We start from the raw sequence: 16716 nt of genomic DNA on the forward strand, positions 1-16716 counted from the left end.
GGGTGATGAACATGATGGCTAGACAGGCAGCAGGCAAGAGAGTGATCCAGGTACAGGCAGAGTGAGTAGGCAGGCAGCAGACACGAGAGTAATTCAGGTATAGGCAGTCAGTAGGCAGGCAGCAGACACAAGAGTAATCCAGGTACAGGCAGAGTCAGTAGGCAGGCAACAGATACAAGGGTAATCCAGGTACAGGCAGAGTCAGTAACAAAGAACAAAATAGAGGGGAAGCACACTACTGAGCAAGTAACACCTACCAAAGTAGAAGCCAAAGCAAGGAGTCTAGGAAGAGCACAGCTGATAAAGTGTTGGCGTCTGACATCAGCAGGGAGAAGGGGCACAGCCATAGGACAAGAGTAGGAGAAGGAGGAACCGGAAGACCAATAGGAGAGAAGCAAGGGAAGCCAGGCAGAGGAAGAGCAGACCCAGGTGGGTGGAAGCAAAGCAATCAAGGAGCCTGTAGCCAGAGAAGAACTACACACACATGGCTCAGGGCTGTGCCAGTCAAGTGTACATGTTGACGGGACCCTGCACAGCCCGAGGACGCCGCTTGCATTGAGGTAGGGGACATGACAGATGGGTGTCACTAAAAAGTAACTATATAAAGTAACTAGCCATTATATTACTCATTACTGGAAAATGCAATAAATTAGCTATTTCATTACATCATACAAAAGTAATCATTACAGTTACTCATTACTTTTATAATAATATATTACTGCCCAACAGTGCTTATGGCATCAAAAATGGCAATTGCTAGGAACTGGAGAATGACGGAGAAACCTGGAATAATGGAATAGGAAAGAATGTGGGGAGAAATGATGACTAATGCTAGTTGCTGAGAGAGAAATGGGGTGTTTTAGAAGATGCAGGGTCTTCTCTGGAACAAGAAGGAGAGGGAATGAAGAGTAGATTTATTTATTTATTAGGATTTATTTATCGCCTTTTTGAAGGAATTCACTCAAGGCGGTGTACAGTAAGAATAGATCAAACATGAGCAATAGGCAACTACAGCAGTAAAAATATTCAAATAACAATACAAAGTATACTACATACAATGTCAACACAATATGTAATAGAACGTTTTAATTGACAGTTAAGGGTAAAGCAAAGATGTAACGTATAGATAGGTAAGAGAGGTAGAAAGTAAGGTGACTGATTTAAAGAAAGTTGCACATGAGGTCAGAGAGATGGTTAAATATTATCTCAGCTAGGGTAGGAGTGGATAAACATGTCCTGCTGCAGCTTGTGCAGCCCGAGTCAATCCTTGTGTGTGTGAGTGAGACTAACAAGTTAGTTACTTCTTCCATTAAAGGCTTGGTTGAAGAGCCAAGCTTTCACCTGCTTCCTGAAGTAGCGATAGTCTTGTGTTAAGCGGATCGTTTCAGGAAGTACATTCCAGAGTGTGGGGGCTATTCTGGAGAAGGCTCGCTTGCGGGTATCATATTGTGTAATGTCTTTTGGAGAGGGTGTGAAAGTCATTGGGAGGACCTTAGTGTCCTTGGCGGTGTGTGGAGGATCATCCTATTTTTCAGGTACTCAGGGCCATTTCCTTTCAGGGCCTTAAAGATCAGACATAGAGTTTTAAATTTAGCCCTGTATTGTACTGGTAGCCAGTGAAGATTTTGCAAAAATGGTGTGATGTGGTCCCATTGCTTGCAACCTTCTATGAGTCTTGCTGCTGCATTCTGAATCAGCGCTGCGTACGCCTTGTAGCGCTATAGAAATGCTAAATAGTAGTAGTAGTAGTAGAATCAACTGGAGCTGGTGCAGGCCCTTTGTAGTCAGACCATTGTATAGTGCATTGCAGTAATCCAGTCTTGATGTTATCATGGCATGCACAACTAGGATAAGATTTACCTCCTCGATGTAAGAAGAGAGGCAGCGTAGCTGTCGCAAATAGTAGAAGCAGTTCTTGAAGGTTACTTAGATTTGGGGAATTAGAGTAAGTGTTGAATCTAACTATATTCCAAGGTTCCTGACTCATGATTTGAGGGGGAGTTCGTAATTCACAAAATGGATTTGTCAAGGTCTCAGGCTCTAAACAGTCACGGACTGTGGAACAATGTGAGCCCTTAGCCTACTGTCGTCGAACGACAACCCCCCCCCCCCCCCCCAACTAGGACTGGACTAACAAGCAAGAATGGAGCTGAAGCTTTAGGCAGGCAGTGCTGGAACAGACAAGACTGGAACAACAGGACTGGAGCTGAAGCTGAAGGTAGAGTGGTCTAGAGCATGCAAGGCAGACTAGGCAGAACACAAGGCTGACCAACATAGACAAACAACAGAACTAAGGCTTAAGGCTGACCCTAGCACACAAACAAACAGAGAAGAACAGAAGCAGAAGTGCACACAGGCACCGTAAACAAGAAATCAAGACAGAAGTGCCCACGGGCACACAGACTATGAGCAAGGCAGAAGTGCTTCACTGCACACAAACTAACCTGGAGACCTTTGGCATTGCAAAGACCCTGAATGAAAGTCCACCAGTTTCTTATAAAGGCCCTCACTAATGATGTCACAACTACAGGACAGAGGCAGGAAACACACTGAACACCAAAATGAGGCTTGAAACACACAGGAAGTGGAAATACTACAGGAAAGAAACAAAAATGCAAGGTGAAAGAACAGACAGGAGCCAGCTGAGAAGCTGACCATCGGGAAATAAGGTGAGTCAAAGAGGGGTCACGACCACAGTCGTGACAGGAGTTTGATCTTAGGTATGTATCCACTTGTGTTAGGGACCCAGAGAAGCTCAGTTTTACTTGGGTTCAGGCAAAGTTTGTTGTGTTTAGCTCATTCTTGAATTGATGTTAGACAGGTAATCAGTTGACATTCAAGGCTGTAGGTAAGTCAGGTTCAGTGGGTATAAGTAGCTGCATATCATCCGCATAGATGTAGAACTGAGTGTCCATTGACTGAATCAGCTCAGCTAGTGGCTTGAGGTCGATATTGAACAGAATAGGTGACAGTATCGATCCTTATGGTACCCTGCAGGTCAGTGTCCATGGTGGTGATGAGTTGCTGCCAAACATTATGGATTGTTGTCTATCTGATAGATAGGATCTGAACCAGGCAAGTACTGTTCCATTTATACCTGTTTCTGACAGTCGTGCTAGTATGATATCATGATCCACAGTGTCAAAAGCTGCTGATAAATCTAGCAGTACTAACTTCGAGGCAAATCCTTTGCTGAAATCCAAGTAGATTACATCTAGCTCATGTCCTTTATCCAGTTCTTTGGTCACTCAGACAAAGAAGTCAATCAGATTCATTTGGCAGGATTTTCCTTCGGTAAAGCCATATTGCCTAGGATCCTGTAACCCATTAGCTTCTAGAAAGCTATATTTTCCTTCAGCAGGGACTCTATTATTTTTCCTGCCACTGACCTGAGTCTTACTGGCCTGCAGTTTCACATTTCTTCCCTGTCTCCACTTTTGTGAAGAGGGGCCACGTCAGCTCGTCTCCAATCCCTTGGAATCTCTCCCATCTCTGAAGATCTAATAAATAAATCTTTTAGAGGTCCCACCAGGACTTCTCTGAGCTCCCTCAGTATCCTGGGACGTATCCCATCTGGCCCCACAGCTTTGTCTACTTTCAGATTTTCAAGCTGTTTATAAGCACTTACTTCCATGAACGGCACAATATCCACTCCATTCCCAGATATACCCTCAGCAGCAAACTGTGGTCCTTCTCCAGGATTTTCTTTGAAGACCTCCAAAGAGAAGTATTTGCTTAGAACATTCACTTTATCCTCATCACTCGCCATATAGCCATTCTCAGCATCTGTCTTACAATTCCATTCCTATCTTTTCTCCTTTCCTCAATATATCTGAAAAAGGTCTTGTCACCTCTCTTTACATCTGTAGTCATTTTTTCTCCCATCTGCACTTTCGCTAGTGGTATTTCCCGCATCACTTCTTTGAGTTTAATCTGGTAATCTTTTCCATGATCTGCTTGTTGTTCTTCTGTATTTCTTAAAGGCAGCCTTTTTTTGCCCTTATTTTTTCAGCCACTTGTTTGGAGAACCGTATAGGCTTCCTGTTTCTCTTGCTGTTGTTTACTTTCCTAATATAAAGATCTGCTGCTATATTTATAGCAGCCTTCAGCTTGGATCACTGCCCTTCCACTTCTCCTATGCCTACCCATGCCATCAGCTTCTTCTTCGGGTATTCCCCCATTTTACCAAAATCAGTACGTCTGATATCCAGTACTTTGAGTTTTGTGTGTCTGACTCCGCTGTTGCTCTTATATCAAACCATAAGTACATAAGTATTGCCATACTGGGAAAGACCAAAGGTCCATCAAGCCCAGCATCCTGTTTCCAACAGTGGCCAATCCAGGTCACAAATACCTGGCAAGATCCCCAAAAAGTATAAAACATTTTATACTGTTTATCCCAGAAATAGTGGATTTTCCCCAAGTCCAAGTCCTCCTCCATTTTGTACCACTGGTGCCACAACTACAAATTGTGCCAGTAGACTGAGGCCAGTGCCCTTCTGAATTTGTGTCAGCAGGTCCAGACTAGTGGCCATGTTTTTGTATAGAAGAAGATCCCAATGGCACCAGCCTTAGTTCCCAGTACCATTTGAAATGGCAGCACCACCAGGAGTGGGTGTTTTTAATTTTTGTTTGTTTGTTTGCTTTGACAGCATTGGCTGCCTTATTTTTGCTTAAAAATGAAAACAAGCAAAAATAAAATTCACATTCATAATGAATAAGAATATGATGATCAGATAAGCACTGTAGCACAGAAAGGATTAACCACATGGGGTACCAGGAAGAGCCTGTAGCACAGGCTGAGTGATGATAAGTGCTATGGTGGTGAAGGCTTTGTTTTGTGAACTACAGCACTGGATTGTACTGGTAGAAACCTTATAAGCTCTGGGCCAGCTGTGTCAGTAGCAAACAAAAGGTGATGGTTAAACATGCCGCACAGTGTACATGAGATGGAAACCATACTATGAGTATAGAAAACTGTGAAACGGATGAGGTGAATGGCACTGCCAGAGCAACAGTGGTTCTGACAAGGTGGAGTTAACAGGACTTGCTGAGCAGCTGTGGCAGGGATAGGGTTAACAGTTTTGGCTGAGCAGTGAAAGTTATTAGTAAGGGAGTTTATCTGGAGGCAATGAAGGTTATTGAACAGCCCTGGACCAGGAGTGATGGTTAGAACAGCTTGAGTTTCCTGGTGGTGGCTATGGCAGTGAGGTGGTTAAAATCTGCCTGATGCATAGCTGAGTGGGAGTCAGAGAGAGGCTGGGTTACTCCTCCCAGAATTGCATTCGCACAGCTGCTGCTTTCCGCAGACTCTACTGTACAATTTTTATCACTGCATCTCCCTCTCTTTCGCTGCTGTCCAGCTTCCTTCCAGCCCCGCCTGCTCCCCTGGCATCTCCAGCAGTGGCTGCTCCTTCTCCTATGGACTTCAGATTCCAGAGCAACATGGTATGTCTGTGGGCTCTTCCTTCTGATGCAGCTCTAACAGGGGCTGAGGCATATGGATAGGGTGGGGAGGAAAGCAGTAACAATTTGCCTGAATCCTTGAAAGGCAGTTGTCAGTGAACAGAAAAAAATCCACTTGTTTGTGGAGACTGAATGGGGCAAGAGTAGTGAAAAAAAAAAAACTCTAGGTAAGTGGGTGCTGATGAAATTTTAACCTCCAGCGGATTTCAGACTCCTTGTTGGGAGGGTGGATTCTTCTATGCCCATTAGCATCCAGCTGGAATCCTCTATGGAAATTCAGAGGAAGCCAGTCTGAGATCAGAGTCGTAAAGCAATAATCTTTTCAGCCTGTTCTTTCCCTGCTCTGCTTTTTCTTTAATGACAGATACAGACAGCACAGTCAGCAGGGAGGGGGAATCTGCTGGCTTTGGTGATGTTTTCAGGGAGCAAGTCTTCATTGATGAGTCATTCCATTTGTTTTTGAGAGATGCTATATAAAATGAGAATAAAGTGCCCAGACAGAGGAGCTGGAGCTTGGAGCTTGACAGGTGGTGTTTTCTGCATTGAAGGAAGCCGGGCTGTCAGAATGAGAGGAGCACGCAATTTTTTTTCCCAGTTTGTTTAATATATTTTGCCCCTCCCTTGCCCCTCCTGGCTCAGATTAGGAAGAAGGAGAAACTCATCTTTTAGCTGTATTTGTTATCTTTAACTGTTAACAAAATGCAACGGGATGTGAAAGAGAGAACTGGAAGGAAAAAAAAAGGTTTATTGTGTGCCCAGGTGGAAAATGTGGCTTCTTTGTCATAATGTCAGAATAATATCAGAATGGCCTTTCTCCCAACCCCCAAGCCTCTCTTGGGGACAGGAGGAGGAGCAAAACCAGGTGATCCACAGGCAGGTTTTATTTCTATAGCAACACTTCTCTGGGTGGTTGACGGTAACTTGATGTACTTTTACTGACGCCTTTATTAGATTCATGGAACATCTTACCAGATTCATGAAGACGAAAGATTTAAGATGAGATACAATACAACAGGTGTCAAAATAGACCTTTTACGTAGCTGCCCCACCTCACCAAATTTCTGCTTGGAGGGTATTATAATATTCCATGGATTGGTTCTTCCCCCATTAACATCAGAAGGGTTTGCATCATTTAGTAGGTATAGACGAGTGTGGATCCATGTCTCAAATAATAGGCCTGGTGCTGATGGCTTTGGAAGCATTGCCTTTAAAATCTCTGTCCCAATGACTAATCTTAGAACTCATTTCCATGTATCATCCAGAATATTCCACACTGGCATTCCTGCCTAATAAATCATTATTCATATAGCAAGCCAACATTTCATTTCCATTGATCTCAGCTTCCACATGTCAGCTGCTATACTTACTGTGTATGCCTCAAAGCCTAATGGTTCATGCAGTAGCTTGAGGTCCTGGGGAACTGGGTTCAATTCCCACTGCATCTCCTTGTGACTCTGGTCACTTGACCCCTCATTGCCCCAGGTACAAATAAGTACTTGTATATACTATGTAAACTGCTTTGAACGTGGTTGCAAAAACCACAGAAAGGCAGTATATCAAGTCCCATTTCCCTTTCCCTATTTGAGATTCTACATGGTATGCTGCTGGTGGAGGAGTAGCCTTGTGGTTAGTGCAGTGGACTTTGATCCAGGGGAACTGGGTTCAATTCCCACTGCAGCTCCTTGTGACTCTGAGCAAGTCACTTAACCCTCTGTTGCCCCAGCTACAGAACATTATTTAACATGTAAACTACTTTGATTATAACCATACAAAGACAGTGTATCAAATCTTATGCTCCTTTCCACTACAAGCTGTGTGCATAGATTCAAGCCATCAAATAGTATGTATAATTTAACAGCAGAATTTAGCACACATAAACAGAGCAATTCTTTAAAGTCGGTGCTAACAGTTACCAATCACATGCATAAATCGTTCAGATAATGGCATATTCATATGTATCTATGCACACAAATGCCAAAATTCTTCCTAAGTGCTATTCTGTAAGTACATGCATGTCTTTCATAGCATGAAGTTTTGCAGGTGGATGTTACACAGAGGCAGACTCTGGGTAGAACATAGGTGGGACTCACAATTGTGCACATAGCTGATAGAATACTAAGTTCCGTGCAGATCACTGACACTTGGCACAAGCATTTACACCATTTATATTTATTTTATTTTTATTTATTTTGGTTCTTATATCCCACGTAATCTGAATACCAATTATTCAGCTCTCTGTAGCTTACAACAGTTAAGTAAGAGCAGATACAAATATTGATGTAAAGATCGATCCGTTAAAGCAACTTAGCTAGAAGTTCATAGGCTTTTACAGAAATAGTAGAATCTGATGGATAACATACTTATTTCAGGAATTTTTCCAAAGTCAAAAGTTTTCAGAAATTTTCAGAATATTAAATAGTTAGAAATTCATTTAATCATTCCACCATTTAGTGCCTATGAGAGAGAAATATTTGCATAATATGGACTTGAAATTGATGTTTTTATGGTTAGGATAATGAAGTATAAGGTATTTTCTGGATTATATGGATGCATTTTGAGCTGGTAAATCAATTAAATCCAATATGTGTTCAGGTATTATTTTGTAAATGAATATGCAGATTTTGAAAATTATTCTAGCTTTGATTGGAAGCCATTGTAGTTTGGAAAGTAAGGGAGAAGCTCTGTCAAATTTTGAAGCTCCCAACCCAAGTCTCACAGCTGTGTTTAAGGTCATTTGTATTTTTTTTTTATTAAAGATTATTTTTTCCCTAGGTAATATGTATTGCAGTAGTCCAGTTATGATAGGACCAATGCTTGTACAATTGTTCGGAAGAAATTGGATGGGAAAAAGGATCCAATTCTTTTTAACTTCCATAACGATCTGAAGATCTTGGATACAGCGGTGTTGACTTTGGTCTTCTCCTGTTAATTGTTGATTTATAACGATTCCAAGAATTTCCAGAGATGTTTCCAGTGGGTAGATTACTTGGTTGATGGTGAAGCTAGATTGGGATGGGAAGATATTGGGATTATGGATTATAAGAAATTTGGTTTTCCTCCATATTTAGTTTTAGGTGGAAAGAGGATGCCCAGTTCGCCATCAGGTCTAAGGTGGTCTGAATTATGTCTAGGATATCTAGTAACTGAGTATCAAAATGTATGTAGATGGTTACGTCATTTGCACAAATAAAAGACTGCAGTCCTTGGGCTTCCAGGAGATGGCCTAGAGGTTCCATCATGATGTTAAAGAGGATGGGAGATATGGGAGAACCTTGGGGCACTGGTGTAAATGCTTGTTCTAACTTATAGGCATGTATTTTTGCTGTTACCCCATTATTCTATAAAGGAAAGTAGGTGTCTCTGATCCTTTAAATTACAGGCTCCTGCCAGACACCCTCTGCATGGCAGTTATACAGTTGTCCTCATTGTATCTTGCTTAGCAGTTCTGATAATCCTGATTAAGCCATAACCCCAAATATACAGTATTTGTTCATAAGCTCTTGTATTTATTCCTTGGCAACTAGTTACAGTGTAAAAGTGTCTAAGGATTAATCCTAAATGTTGGAATGCATGGATTAGCCACAGACATAATAATTTCAACTTGGCATCAGCTTTGGGACCCAGAGTTGTGAAGACTAGATGTGTTTTACCTGGCTTTGGTATACCTACAATATGATTGAGTTTACCCAGTTCCAACATGCATGACTTTGTAAATGTTTTGGCCAAAAATGCCAAATTAAGACAAAGTCTAGTGTCAGATGAGTTTTGTAGACGCCAGAGAGAGAAGCATCTCCATGTGCAAAGAGCAGCATTTGTAGATGTAGATGGGCTGCACTTACACATAGCAAGAAATCCTAGTTCTGTGCCAGAACCCGTGGTGGGAGGCGGGGCTGGTGGTTGGGAGGCGGGGATAGTGCTGGGCAAACTTATACGGTCTGTTCCCTGAAAAGGACAGGTACAAATCAAGGTAAGGTATACACAAAAGGTAGCACATGTGAGTTTATCTTGTTGGGCAGACTGGATGGACCGTGCAGGTCTTTTTCTGCCGTCATCTACTATGTTACTATGTTACTATATGTAATCCACTATTTGCATGTGAAGATATATACAGTGTCCAAATTGAAAGGGGTGTGGTTTGGGTGGGTCTGTATTATTGATCTGTATTCCCTAGTTCACAAGGGGAATACATATGGATAGCAAAATGTTTAGACATTGGTCCAAGGCATGCACAAGTGATTCTTTGTGACCTTGAGCAAGTCATTTTGAACTCCATTTTAGATAAGATGTGGAGAAGTGAATTAAGACGTCCAGGTTGGGAGGTAGAAAATTCCCACCATATTATTTTACAAAGGCTCTGACAAATACAGAACTTCTTATAAAATATGCATAAGAACCCTTATTTGGCTGCTTGACCCCTTGTAGTAATACTGTAGTAATGGTTATAGGAGCCATTTTGAAATTGGAGCAGAAGGAGCGACTGGGGATTGCTCTTGGTCCTACTACACCACCAGTGTTGCCAGGTGGGCGGTTTTACCGCCCAATTGGGCGGTTTTCCGCGACCCGCCGCGGGAAATTTTTGCCCGCGGCGGGTCGCGTTTTTTTGGGCTTCTTTTTTTTCTTGTCCGCGGTTTTTTCGGCCGCGGGGGGCGGGGTTAGTGACGTTTTGGGCGGGGCCGATGACGTAGGAGGCGGGGCCGATGACGGGGGAGGCGGGGCCGGTGACAGGGGCGGGGCCGGTGACGGCGGGGGCGGGGTTGATGACGGCGGGGGCGGGGGTGATGACGCGGGGGTGGGGGTGTCAGGGGCGGGGTTTGAGTTTGGGCGGGTTTTGGGCTGTTTTTACGCTAGATTGGGTGTGAAAAAAATTTTCCACCTGGCAACACTGTACACCACCAATAAGAGCTGGAGGTGGGAGGTGTATTGGGAGGACTCTTGTAGTGGGTTTGTTATCCAGGGGACACCCTTAGGTGGGCTTTGATATCTAGGGAGGTACCCATGGAGTGAGGGCTTGATGTCTGGGGGGAATCTTGGGGGAGGGTTAATATCAGAGTTCTATCAGGGTACATGTGGGGGGGGGGGGTGGTTCACTGCTGCATGGTATGTCCCAACAGCTCAGGAGCTTTACTGAAACTTCCAGGGTTCAAATTACAGTTACAGGCCTGTAAGCTTTTCTGTCATTTTTAGATCCTGAGCCAAAGTCAGGCTTTGAACCAAGCACTGGCGTAGCCACAGGTGGGCCTGGGTGGGCCGGGGCCCACCCACTTAGGGCTCAGGCCCACCCAACAGTAGCACATGTTTAGTGGTATCTGGTGGGGATCCCAATCTCTGCCAGCTGATGGTAACGAAAACGCTGCTCTCCATGATGGCACCTGCACATTCTCAGTTTTTAGTGCATGCTTGATACAGACTGCCAAGGTGGAAAGAAGTGTTATCCCACCAACTGAGATATTTTTTTTGGTGGTGGGGGAGAACACTTGGTGCCCACCCACTTCTTGCCTAGGCCCACCCAAAATCTGTTGTCTGGCTACGCCCCTGGAACCAAGGCTCTCAGTTATGTGGGCTAAGGAGAACAATTTGTTCTCTACCTAGAGGTGGTGGTGGCAGTGAAGGAACTGTGACTCATAATACAGTTTACAGTTTAATAACACTTTCAGGCTTATTTTCGAAAGAGAAGGGCACCCATCTGTCGACACAATCGGGAGATGGGCATCCTTCTCCCAGGGTCGCCCAAGTCGGCATAATCGAAAGCCGATTTTGGGCACCCTCAACTGCTTTCCGTCTGAGGACGACCAAAGTTCACAGGGGCGTGTCGGAAGCATAGCAAAGGCAGGACTTGGGCGTGCTTAACACATGGGCGTCCTCGGCCGATAGTGGAAAAAAGAAGGGCGTCCCTGACGAACACTTGGCCGACTTTACTTGGTCCTTTTTTTTTTTTTACAACCAAGCCACAAAAATGTGCCCTAAATGACCAGATGACCACCGGAGGGAATCGGGGATGACTTTCCCCTACTCTCCCAGTGGTCACTAACCCCCTCCCACCCTAAAAAAGTTTTTAAAAATATTTTTACAGCCTCTATGCCAGCCTCAAATATCATACCCAGCTCCATGACAGCAGTATGTGGGTCCCTGGAGCAGTTTTAGTGGGTACTGCAATGCATTTCAGGCAGGCGGACCCAGGCCCATCCCCTCCCTACCTGTTAAACTTGTGGTGGTAAATGTGAGCCCTCCAAAACCCACCACAAACCCACTGTACCCACATCTAGGTGCCCCCCCTGCATCCCTAAGGGCTATGGTAGTGGTATACAGTTGTGGGGAGTGGGTTTGGGGGGGGTTGGGGGGCTCAGCACACAAGGTAAGGGAGATATGCACCTGTGAGCTTTTTCTGAAGTCCACTGCAGTGCCCCCTAGGGTGCCAGGTTGGTGTCCTGACATGTCAGAGGGACCAGTGCACTATGAATGCTGGCTCCTCCCATGACCAAATGGCTTGCATTTAGTCGTTTCTGAGATGGGCGTCCTCGGTTTCCATTATCGCCGAAAATCGGGGACGACCATCTCTAGGGACGACCATCTCTAAGGTCGACCTAAATGTTGAGATTTGGGCGCCCCCGACCATATTATCGAAACGAAAAATGGCCGCCCATCTTGTTTCGATAATATGGGTTTTCCCGCCCCTTCGCGGGGACGTCCTGCGAGGACACCCTTAGGAAAACTTGGGTGCCCCGTTCGATTATGCCCCTCTTGGTATACCACTCCATCAAGAAGGTCTAGGTGGTTCACAATACTCAAGAGAAGAAACAGAAAAGAACATCATAATTCAAAGGAAAGCGAGAACCACACTCAACAGAACCACTGACACAGAAGTCTCCTCAGTAATCTACTTAAGAAACTGGAGCCAAGGAGCTACAAACCAAAGGCTTCCATAAAAAATGGGTTTTTAATTTAATCGTATAATTCTCATATGACCCTTCCACCCGAATATGAGGAGGAAGTAAATTCCACCATCTTTTAGTAACTTATATAACTTGGTCTAGTATTTAAAAACTTTTAAAGTCTATTGGTTTAGACCAAAACTTGGACTGTACTGTACATTTCTAAGAGAGGAAGTGAGTGGAGTGAGTGATTCCAGGGTCCAATGGTCTCCCAACCCTAGCTGGTGCCAATCTATGACTCCATCTCATGAATAGTGGCCTTAGTGAGAAAGGAGTTGCCTCCCCTAAAAGATTACTACCTGTTTTTTTTTTCACAGAGTAATCATACTCAGTAAGGGGTGACAGAATTTTCTTTTTTTGTGGGGGGGGGGGGGGGGCATATATATACGTACATTTATTTTTAGTGCTTGATATATTGCAAGTGATCCCGAGGTAATAATTTCTATTACAGGTACTTTTTCATGATTCCTAATGGGCTCACAATCTCAATTATATATTGTAGCTGGGGCAATGGAGGGCTAAGAGACTTGCTCAGGGCCACACAGAGCTGCTGAGGGAATTGAACCTGGTTCCTCCGGATCTCAACCCCCAGGAGTGCTCTCAGGAGCCCAGCAGTCGTTCTGGCTTCTGACGCACGGCAGCTAGGGCACTAGAACATTCTTCTGTATTTTCTAGCACTGGGGACACACTCAACGGTAATCATGCAGCACCACGTACTGACAGGTTATCACCGGGCTACCGCCAGAGCCCCTACCGTTAAGGGCTCCCCCAGGAAATGGCCACACAGCAAGTGTTAAAATTACCGCGCAGCCATTGCCTTATTTAAAACAAGAAAGCCTTACCGGCGGTGGTAAAAGGAGGCCTTGGGCCTTGGGTCTACAATCAATATTTGCTGTCCTGAGCCATCGATTACTACACTCCTGGTCCAGTCCACTTCCATATTTCAACCAGCCATCTTCGTTTGGGTCTTCCTCTTTTCCTTATTCCTTCAGTTCTTCCAAGAATCATGGTGTTTTTTTAAAATAATAATTTAAAATTTAATAATTTGAAGTTGCATACAAGAAACGTACAAGTAAAGCATTGATGATGAGAGAACAACATTAAGAAATAATTAATATCTCACATACCATTGTCACTGACAACACGAGCCCACATTAAGGAAAAGAGTAAAGAAATAAAAAGAAATCTACAGAAGAAAACAACAAAAGAGATTAAAAAAAAAAACTCTCAAACTAATATCCTGGTGAAAACTCAAGCCCTGAGCTAATTCCCCTCATCAAACTACAAAATAAAGAAATTACAGAACATTCTTCTTTTCAAAAATTTTATTGAGTTTGATCCACAAATACAAGTATATCATTGTTATCCTGAACTTTCACCACAGACGTGCATGGAAACCTCAAGATAAAAAAGAGGCTCTAACTCAAGAGTATGGGTTCTCAGTTGCAGAAACATCTGATGAGTAGAAACCCACGAGAGACTTATGTGTTAGGCGGTGAGAGTCTGATAGGTACTGAGAGGGATTTTGGGGTGATAGTATCCGAGGATCTGAAGGCGACGAAACAGTGTGACAAGGCGGTGGCCGTAGCGAGAAGGTTGCTAGGCTGTATAGAGAGAGGTGTGATCAGCAGAAGAAAGGAAGTGTTGGTGCCTCTGTACAGGGCCGTGCCAAGGGTCTGTGGCGCCCCCCTGCAGATGATCAGTTGGCGCCCCCGCAGATGAACAGTTGCTCGCCCACCTCCCCCCCCTCCCCCCGTGAAGATGATCGCTGCCCTCCCGCTCCCTGGGCCATGTCCCAACTGCCCGCCCTCTTCTCCCCCCCCCCCCCCCCCCCAGATCTCTTTTAAATTTACCTCCGGCAGCGAACGAAGACGCAGTGAGAGTGAAGGAGGCGGCGCTCCTGACGTCTCTAGTCTTCCCTTCGCTCAATGTCCCGCCATCTTCTGACGTCATTTCCTTAACGTCAGAAGAAGGCGGAACACTGAGCAAAGGGAAGACTAGTAGAGACGTCGGGAGTGCCGCCTCCTTCACTGATGCTGCGCCTTCGTTCGCTGCCGGAGGTAAATTTAAAAGGGATCTTGTTGGGGGGGAGAAGAGGGCGGGCAGTTGGGCCATGGGAGAGGGCGAGGTAAGCATGGTGCAGCGGGGCGCCCCCCAGAGGACGGCGCCCTCCTGCCGTGCTTACCTCGCTTACTGTGTTGGCACGGCCCTGCCTCTGTACAAGTCATTGGTGAGGCCCCACCTGGAGTATTGTGTTCAGTTTTGGAGGCCGTACCTTGCGAAGGATGTTAAAAAAATGGAAGCGGTGCAAAGAAAAGCTACGAGAATGGTATGGGATTTGCGTTCCAAGACGTATGAGCAGAGACTTGCTGACCTGAACATGTATACCCTGGAGGAAAGGAGGAACAGGGGTGATATGATACAGACGTTCAAATACTTGAAAGGTATTAATCCGCAAAAAAAATCTTTTCCGGAGATGGGAAGGCGGTAGAACGAGAGGACATGAAATGAGATTGAAGGGGGGCAGACTCAAAAAAGATGTCAGGAAGTATTTTTTCACGGAGAGGGTGGTGGATGCTTGGAATGCCCTCCCACGGGAGGTGGTGGAGATGAAAACGGTAACGGAATTCAAACATGCGTGGCATATGCATAAAGGAATCCTATGCAATAGGAATGGATCCTCAGAAGCTTAGCCAAAATTGGGTGGCGGAGCAGGTGGGGGAAGAGAGGTTGGTGGTTGGGAGGCGAGGATAGTGGAGGGCAGACTTATACGGTCTGTGCCAGAGCCAGTGAAGGGAGGCGGGACTGGTGGTTGGGAGGCAGGAAATACTGCTGGGCAGACTTGTACGGTCTGTGCCCTGAAAAAGGCAGGTACAAATCAAGGTAAGGTATACACATATGAGTTTATCTTGTTGGGCAGACTGGATGGACCATGCAGGTCTTTTTCTGCCATCATCTACTATGTTACTATGCCTTAACTCCATGGCCCTAGAAATATTGGTGTTCTTATCAACCTGTTGTCTTCCATCTACAGATGTGTCCAAACGTCACCAAGTTCATTGATTTGATCTTGTCTACAATCAATATTTTCCTGTTCAAATCCTCTCAGATTTCTCTGTTGCTCACCATATATTTTCTATAACACTTCATTTCAAATGCATTCAACTTCAAGGTGCCCATTTTTATATAGCAATGTAGACTTCATAAATGCATCCAGGATTTGCAGTTTGGTTATTTTGTTTATTTTCTTGCTCTTCTATATTGCGGTCAGTGGTCAAGTTTATGAAAGCACTACTCACTGTTCTGTTCTTTTCCTATTTCCTTGCAACAGTCAGTATCTTTGGTTATCAGGCTTCCCAGGTATATGAACTGATCTATGCATTCCAATGCCTCACCTTCTAGGAACACCTGAGCTTTTTTTTGTCATTAAGTGGCCTAGTGGTTAGGGTGGTGGACTTTGGTCCTGAGGAACTGAGTTTGATTCCCACTTCAGGCACAGGCAGCTCCTTGTGACTCTAGGCAAGTCACTTAACCCTCCATTGCCCCAGGAGCAAATAAGTACCTGTATACAATATGTAAGCTGCAGTGGCGTTCCTAGCGTGGATGCCACCCAGGGCAGATCGCCGATGCGCCCCCCCCCCCCGCCTGCAAAATGACACATCCCCTCCCCCCCCGTGCGAAATGACACCCCCCCCCCCGTTCCGGGGCAGAGGGAGCTGCAGCGAACGAGCGAAGTTCGTGAAGTCGGAGCCTACAGGCGTGCGCCGCGGCACCCCCCAGCAGCGTGCACCCGGGGCGGACTGCCCCCACCTTGGTACGTCACTGGTAAGCTGCATTGAGCCTGCCATGAGTGGGAAAGCGCAGGGTACAAATGTAACAAAAATAAATAAATTATCATTACCATCACTTTAGTCAACCTTGTTGATGGGAAGTCCTAAGTCTTTCCCAGCCTGTTATATTTCTATTGATTGCAAGTGGTCTTCTACTTTCGCCAACTGATCTATATCATCTGCAAATCACAAATCCTTTTTGTGCATTTCTTGTATAACCACACTTCCATGCTCTGGCACTTCCATTTTTTTCTATGACCTTCACCAGAATTGTTATGAATAACAACAGGGACATTTGATCTTCTTGTCTATTGCCTATTGTTGATTTACTCATTTATTTTGTACACATTTCTCATTGCCCTGATCTGTTTCATTGGTGTTTCCATATTTGCTAGTGAGCCTCACAGTCCTTCATGCCATACCTAATCAAATACCTTTGTGAAGTCAATGAAGCACAGGTAAAGTTTTTTTGAGGTTTTTTGACTGCTTAG

At 44.8% G+C, this 16716-nt stretch overlaps 1 protein-coding gene across 1 annotated transcript in view; it reads left to right on the forward strand.

The window, feature by feature from the left end:
- The first annotated feature begins 5342 nt into the window (after window positions 1-5342).
- The window catches only part of MAP1A (microtubule associated protein 1A), a 150096-nt gene continuing 138722 nt past the window's right edge, over window positions 5343-16716 (forward strand). Inside the window, 1 exon segment of the mRNA XM_030189637.1 lies at window positions 5343-5448. The gene's annotated coding sequence lies outside the window, so the exon portion shown is untranslated.

This window comes from Microcaecilia unicolor, chromosome 1 (genome assembly GCF_901765095.1).
Source record: "Microcaecilia unicolor chromosome 1, aMicUni1.1, whole genome shotgun sequence".
Lineage (NCBI taxonomy): Eukaryota > Metazoa > Chordata > Amphibia > Gymnophiona > Siphonopidae > Microcaecilia > Microcaecilia unicolor.